Genomic DNA, 8,641 nt, shown 5'->3' with positions numbered 1-8,641 from the left:
AGATTAACCAAACAAAGGCCACATAAAGAAAAAATTACCTTCTTGTATTCAACAAAGTCCAATATCTAGTTGTACATGCTCAGAAACTTTATCTTCCAGATTACTTTAGTCATGTGCCTCAGATTAGTCATATGCCAGCACTGTTTGAGGGTTTCAGCTATGATGACTGGAAGCAGCATTTCATTCATTTATTAAAAATAAAAAAGGATTTACTGAAATGATATTATATGTCAGTACAGCATATAAATGTACAGACAATGTTTCTTATTTCAGGGAGCTGACATTCTAGTGGTTTGTGGGATGAAAAAGATAATAAAGAAATCAATACATAAATCATGAAATATATCAAACAGTGAATATAGTGGACTTAACAATGTCCCTCAAAAATCCATCTAGCCCAGCTGGTATGGCTCAGTGGTTGATGTTGACCTATGATCCAGAGGTCACGGTTCAATTCCTGGTCAGGACACATGCCCGGTTGCAAGCTCAATCCCCAGTAGGGGGTGTGCGGGAGGCAGCCAATCAATGATTCTCTCTCATCATTAATGTTTCTATTTCTCTCTCCCTTTCCCTTTCTCTTGAAATCAATTTTTTTAATCCATGTGACCTTATTTGGAAATAAGGTTTTATGCGATCATACTGGATTGAGGTGGGCCCTCAATCAAGCTACTAGTGACCAGTGTCCATGTAGGACGAGAGGACACAGGAAGACACACGGGGAGAAAGGCATGGAAGACAGAGGAGGCTGAGACTAGAGAGATGCTTTCACAAGGCTAGGAATACCGGGAGCCACCAGAAGCTGGAAGGGGAAAGACAGGATTCCCCCCTAGAGCCTGCGTAGGGGGCATAGCCCTCCAGCACCTTGGTTTCAGACTTCCAGAGTCTGGTCTCCAGAACAGAACACCTAGTTTGGGGCAATTTGTTATGATAGGCCTAGGACACTAACACAGCAGTGATCCACTTTGGATAAATTAGAAAGAGAACTTTTCAGAGAAAGTCAATGAATGCCATTGATTCTGGGATTTGAATGGAAATACACACACACACACAGGCACACACACCTAAAGAGCAGTAAGAATGTTCGAGATAGAAGAAATGGTTGTAGCAAACATCCTAAGGCTGTGACAAGCCTGCTACATTCCAGGATCCCAAACCAAGCCGATGCAGCTTGAAAAAGGTAGGATATCAAATTAGAGTGGAATTCAAAATACTTGTAACAAATATTTATATAGATTTTAACTTCAAGTGTAATTTGAAAATGTTGGAAAATCTTAAAATAGGTAGGAAATGAACTCAGTCTGATTGAGGATTTTAAAAGATCCCTCTGGTTGCTTAGGACAAAATGTATCTGTTTGGTTAGCCCGTCAACAACTAGCATATAGTCATTAGGGAGGAATAGCTAGAGGTAGGCACAGCATGTTATTTCCATATCTAACTCTTAGTGGCACGCTTTAGTATGAATACAATGGCAGTAGGAAAGCTGAGGATTTTTAAAGGAGGAAGATATCAGCCCTAAGACATTGTTATAAATAAAGGCTTCTTCTGCATTTACTTTTCATTCATTCTCATTAGCAGCTCTAAACTGTGATTGAAGGGCTAAAACCCATAGCTTATCAATTGATATTAGTGTAACTTTCTTGGGCTAAGAATAATTTAGAGAAATCCTGTTTGTTTATTATGTATACCTATTTCTCACAGAATGTCATAACTAAGTAGCAGAAGTATTTCTAACTAATTACACCTGAGAATATGAAATTCCCTAAAAAAATGACCAAAAACATTAGCTTGAAATGATGGTTATGAGTTATCCAGTTCAAAGGGCAAGTTATCCTGTATTATATAAAGAAAGAAATAATATATTACCTGTATATATTGATATATATACTTTAATATTACATACATACGTATACTTGCCTGATAGTGACCCCAATGTTTATAATAATTCTAAAAATTTCCAATTTATAGCTTCAGTATTTACACAATAACTTAAAGGAAAATAAATAACGGGTAAACACTTTGTTGTAATAATAAGAAGCAGCTATAGAAATATGGAAGGGTAATAATATATTGTGCCCCAGTGAATTTGCCAGCGCATAAAGTTGAGAAAAACAGCTAGTGAAGGCATGGTTCTTTGGTCACCAATTTCACGGGGGTGAGGGGGATCTGGAGAACTTATGCTCACCTGGGAACTTGCTCTCATCAGCTAATTTTGAGAACAGGAAAAAGGAAATTGCGTCCCAGGCAGCTTGACAGGAGACAATGGAGCAGTCTCCTTATTGCTTAAACACGCAGCATAGTGCAAAGCTAGTCTGCACTTTGCTTCGTACAAAAAGCAAAATCAGCCCCAAAGACCAGTGAAGATATTGCAAAAGGAGGATTTATTGAGCTTCATTACATCTTGAAAGGATTAGTTGCACCTGCATTTAAAGAATCTCAATCGGTTCAGATAAACATGCTGAAGGCGCCTTTTTTATTATACTTCTTTCAAGGGGAGATACGTGACTGATACGGTGAGGAGTTTCAAATACTACAGGTTCGCTGCTGAGGAGCACGAGCGCCATCTTCTGGTAAACGAGTTGGGAACATAAGGAGGCTTTCCTTGAACTTTTTGGGTCACAAAGTGATTGAACAAAAAATTTCGGTTCTTTGTAGCTGAATTACAGGATTGTTGAAAATATTTCCTCCTTGGGACTTTATTCCACTCTAAATTACATAAAATAAAGTAAAAATTCACTTTAAAAAGTAAAGTGGGAAGAGGGGTGTGGGCAAGGAAGACAAAGGTATGTCTTTTGATAGAGAAAATTAACAAGAGAAGTTCTGCTTTTACAGTTAAGAGAGGAGTTTTCGTTTTTTACACCTAGTTATTTACATTTTCTTGAAAATGCCTTCAGGCAAATTCGCTATTTAAAAATCTTAAACTTCTTGATACTTAAAACATAATGTTCTCTAATCAAGAACATTAATATCAACATTTATAATTAGAGTGGGCACATATCAAAACATTACAAAGCAGAATAGTTTTATTAATGTTAAGCTATTTCAATAACATTTTTGTTCCACTTAAAACATTACTCACTATGCAAGGTGACTATACTTTTCTCTCAACTCCTGACCTGAATAGCAACACTATGTCTTAAACATCCATTTATTAATTTATAAAATATCATTACATTAAAGTATTTCACTTGCTCTACAAAATATACTTTGTTCCTAACTATACTTACCCATTCCGGAGTCCCCACTTAACTAGTGCTTCACATAAATTCAACATTAAACTAATCTGTGATAGACATGGCCAGGCACTTCCCAGATCTCCTTTAAAGCAGGACCTGTGGCCCTGCACTTCAGCTCGCAGCCTCCTTAGGGGTGCATTCCCCAGCTGTACCTACTGACTCTCCCAACTGCTCCCCTTCCCCTGGTCCACACCCAGTGACTGGTGGATGGAGGAATACAAGGCCAGCCATGCGGGCCTTACTTCCAACTGCTCTAATGGATCTTCACAGCTCCAGAGCAACTTGTAGTGTTGACTCCTGTCAACCTCTGGAGCCTGCATTCAGTCTTTGCCCGATCCTGTTTCCTTACCTCCTCTCCACAGGTGTGACACCAGGGCATTTCCTAATGAACATCTTGAAGGCTCACTCCATCTCTGAGGCTGCTTCCAGGGGCTCTAAACCAGTGATGGCGAACCTTTTGAGCTCGGTGTGTCAGCATTTTGAAAAACCCTAATTTAACTCTGGTGCTGTCTCACATATAGAAATTTTTTGATATTTGCAACCATAGTAAAACAAAGACTTATATTTTTGATATTTATTTTATATATTTAAATGCCATTTAACAAAGAAAAATCAACCAAAAAAATGAGTTCGCGTGTCACCCCTGACACGTGTGTCAGAGATTCGCCATCAATGGAACAGAAATTCAAGCAGCAGAGTCTCACTGTGACCATTGACTTTGTTTTGTCCTCTTAAATGAAAACAAAACTTTATTTTTAACATATTTGAAAGTTATCCATCTCTTATTAAATTGTATCAAACAGATAATACATTCTTAGGTAACTGAAATGCTATATGATGCATGCTTTTGGCCATTATGTCTATTTCATATCATTTAAATACCTGTGTGTGTGTGTGTGTGTGTGTATTGATATATAGATCTAAATTGGAAAGCCTGGATAGTTTATTAGATCAGTGTTTTAAATTCCAGCTGGCTTAACTATAAAATACATATTTTAGAGGAATATGTGCCATAGAGCATATGTGATCTTAATAATTTGAGGTGATTGATTGATCAGAAATATTTTATCTTTCCAAGTTAATAAAGTGTACTCAGTATCTCCAATTTTTAAAAAGACAAGGACTAAGATTTTAAGATGGAAGGAAAATGCCCTCTAGTGGTAAACATTAATAAAATGTTTTATTTTAAAGCATTTAACTCAATACCTTGTTTAAAAGTGTCTGCTTTGTGCTGGATCCTCTGCTGGGCCCAGGTTACAATTATGAATAAAACAGAAAAAGTAAAACACCTCTTCTAACATGCATCCTAGTGAGAGAAGCAAACTGTAACAAAGAGAACAGAATAATTGTATAGTTAGTGAATACAATGAAGGGAACAAACAGGATTCTGAGAGAGAAGGCAAGGGGAAACTTGCTTTCTCATTAATAGCATTTCTCCATTTGTAGAAAGTTTCAATCTTCTAATTTATACTTTTTGGACTAAGGAAGGTTGTTGTTGTTGCTTATTGCTTTGGTTTAAACATTTAAGGCATGTGAGTGTATGAAACTAAAATCTCAAATTTGAAAGAGGATGCAGAGCTAAATTAATTGTCTAGCAGTGGTCGGTCGGCAAACTCATTAGTCAACAGAGCCAAATATCAAAAGTACAACGATTGAAATTTCTTTTGAGAGCCAAATTTTTTAAACTTAAACTATATAGGTAGGTACATTGTTATTAACTTCATTAGGGTACTCCTAAGGCTTAGGAAGAGCCACACTCAAGGGGCCAAAGGGCCGCATGTGGCTCGGGAGCCGCAGTTTGCCGACCACAGGTCTAGAGCAGTGATTTTCAACATTTTAATCTCATGGCACACGTAAACCAATTACTAAAATATATATATTTTATTGCTGTATATATTTATTGCTGACCCGACAAAAAAAATAGTTATAAGTATAATTTTGATTCATTCACCCTGGACTATGGTTGTTTAGACTGTTGTCATTCTTTTATATGACAATCTAAGGGAAAAGAGGTCTGTGCCCCTGACTAAATATTGCGTGTTCTAAAATTTCATGTGGCACAGCAGTGTGCCATGGCATACTGGCTGAACATTGCTAGTCTGGAGACATCCTGGAATACTAATTCATATACACAGCATCTAAAATGTTATATAGCGGTTCTTCAGGTGTCAAAAAATAACAGAGAAGTAAGGAGAAACTTACTGTATTACCAGTAGAAGGGGTTCACAAATACATAATAATTTAGAGCCTTTTTCTCACTACAGATCATATTATTGTTAAAAATACATACAAATAAATTATGGAATTTTTCCAAATCCTATCAATTACATGAGCTTTCGGCAAAAGGAAAACGAACTTCCAGATTCTATAAGATGCCAATGTCTTTATTATCTATCTTCCCTGGACTCTCAAAATTTGTTACAGGATTAAATCCTTCACACAAATAAATAAATAAGAATCACATATCTTAATGTAAAATGCAAAATTGTAGAAGTCCTAGAAGATACCATAGGAAAAAATCTAGATAACTTTTGGTTCAGAGATGAGTTTTTAAGATTAAAAGGCCAAAGACAGGATCCATCAAAGAAATAATGGATAAACTAGATTTCATTAAAAATAAAAATTTCTGATCTGTGAAAGACAATATTAAGAGAACAAAAATACAAGTCACAGACTGGGACAACATATTTGTAAAAGACATATCTGCTACAGGACTGTTCTCCAAAATACACAAAGGACTCGTAAAAGTCAACAATAAGAAACAATCAATTAAAAATGGGCAAAAAACTTTGACAGACACCTCACCAAAGAAGACATACAAAAGCATAAAGGCATCTGAAAAGATGTCCCACATCATATATCATTAGGGAAATGCAAATAAAAACTGCAGTGCCGTCCCATGACATGCCTACTCAGGTGGCCAATACAGACCCTGACAACATCAAATACCAGCAAGGATGTGGAGCAACAGGAACACACAGTTTCCTCGCTGATGGAATGCAAAATAGTACAGCCACTTTGGAAAAAACGTTTGGTGGTTTCTTACAACATTAAACATCCTCTGGCCACATGAATCAGCAATTGTGCTACTTGGTATTTACTCCAAGCCACTGGAAATGTATGCCTGGGCAAAAGCCTGCAGACAGATGTTTTTGATGGCTTTATTCATAATAGATAAAACTGGGAAGCAATCCAGATGTCTTTGTGTAGGTAAATGGATAACTATTGTACATTTAGACAATGGAGTATTATTCAGTGCTTTTAAAAAAGGGCTATCAAGCCCTGAAAAGACACGAGGAAACTTAAATGAATATTAGTGAGAGCAGCCAATCTGAAAAAGCTTCACCTGTGTGATTCCAAGCACATGACCTTCTGGAAAAGGCAAAAATGGAGACAGTAAAATAGTGATTGCCAGCTTTTGAGGGGAAAGAGGAAGGATGAATAGATGGAGCACAGAGGATTTTTACGACATTAAAACTACTCTGTACAATATTTACAGTGATGGATGCCTGGCCAAACCCATGGAATGTATGCCACTACCAAGAGTGAATGCTAATGTCAGTTATGGACTTAAGCGGAAATGATGTGTCACTGTTGGTTCATCAGCTATAACACATGTACCACTGTAGTGGAGGATGTGATAATTAAGGAGGCTGTGCATGTTTGGGGGGCAGGGAATATATGTGAAATCTCTCTCCCTTTCTCTCAAAATTGCTGTGAACCTAGAACTGCTCCATAAAAATGAAGTCTTTTCAGAAACTAATTTAAAAAACGCATTGATTGAGGATGTCTTTAGAGGGGCTTTTCGGTTGCTGCCATCTTGGAACTCCCTCATCAAGGTTAAGTTAGCAACACCTCAGTGTATGTCTTCTCCTCACAAATGTAATCTCAGTGCCCGGGATCGAGAGTTGTGAAAAAAATAAGTAAATGACTAATGGGTCGATGAGCATAAATAGGAAAAGAATTTATTATCACATCAAAACAGTAATTGATTTCCTTTATTTCGGGGAACATGTTTGTCCACCACGTGCTATATCTGTGCATGTCTCCTAATAAGCCTTGTTCTTTTCCCATCTGCTCTGAATGAGAGCACCAGTTTTGTTAGTGATTCGCCAAGGATGCCAGGCCACTCCTAATTTTCTAGTTCATAAAGCATCCGAGTGAGCACGGAATTCTGGCATGAGGGCAGATAAGTAAATAATTCACAGTACAGGTTTTTATAGGTGAAGATAAAGAAAGAGTGAAGTCGAGGGCTGGACCCACTAATACTATGAGTGCAAAAATATTGGAATGAAACCTGCATGGGCGTTTTATTCTTTAATTCATTTATTTCCCTCGGGATTTAGGTAATCATATTTAGAAACCAAATATTTTAATAAGACTCTGACTAACAGGGCTGAGTGCAGAGAGCAGTTTGTTAGTAATCATGGAGAAAATTATTCTAAGTACACACCCACTAAAACATCATGTGCAGCCAACCAATATTTTTCTTTTGTTTTTGCAGAGGAAAAAGAAGTGGTCCTAAGTTTCTTCAAAGAAATTATGGACAATTTATTATAAATAAAAAATAGGTGACAGCTGAAACCAGCTAATGAAAAACCAAACTCCTGCCATAATGAGGGATTTTTTTTCTCTCTTTTTCCCGTTTTTTCCTCATCCCCCCCCCCCCCCCACAAAAACACACAAACAAATGAACAAACAAAAAAACAACCTCACCCACCAGAGCTGTCTACCTGCTCTCTCTCTCTATGAGTTTGTCTCTGTTTTGCTTGGTAGTTCACTTTGTTCATTGAATCCACATATGAGTGAAATCCTATGGTACTTGTCTTTCTCTGACTGGCTTATTTCATTTAGCGTAATGCCCTCCAGGTCCATCCACGCTGTTGCAAAGGGTAAGATTTTCTTCCTTTTATGGCAGAGTAGTATTCCATTGTGTACGGGTACCACGGTTTTTTGTGCTTTCAGGTATCAATGGACACTTGGGCTGCTTCCAAATCTTGGCTTTGTAAATAATTCTGCAATGAACATAAGGGTGCATGTATTCTTTCAAATTAGTGTTTCGGGTTTCTTCAGATAAATTCCCAGAAGCGGAGTCGCTGGGTCCTAACGCAGCTCCATTTGTAAGTTTTTGAGGTGACTCCATGCTGCTTTCCACAGTGGCGGAACCATAATGAGCTCTAATGAAAAGCAATGGCTTTTAACACGTTTGAAAATCTAACAACATTAACATTTTCAGACTGTGAGTCAGAAACATAAAGAATAAATTGCTAAATATCAAGGAAATAAAATGTTAACACATTTCCTCGCACAACTACTTAAGAAATTGGGATTTCTTGAATTTACTCTGAAGTAAAATAAATAAAAATGACTTTATTATTGTCCTTTTCTCTCATGCCAAAAATTGGGAA

This window comes from Myotis yumanensis, unplaced genomic scaffold, assembly GCF_028538775.1.
Source record: "Myotis yumanensis isolate MYYU_CA2020_CCGP unplaced genomic scaffold, mMyoYum1.0.hap1 SCAF_9, whole genome shotgun sequence".
NCBI classification, from domain to species: Eukaryota; Metazoa; Chordata; class Mammalia; order Chiroptera; family Vespertilionidae; genus Myotis; species Myotis yumanensis.
The sequence above is the reverse complement of the archived record's forward strand: the minus strand, read 5'-3'. Positions refer to the sequence as shown.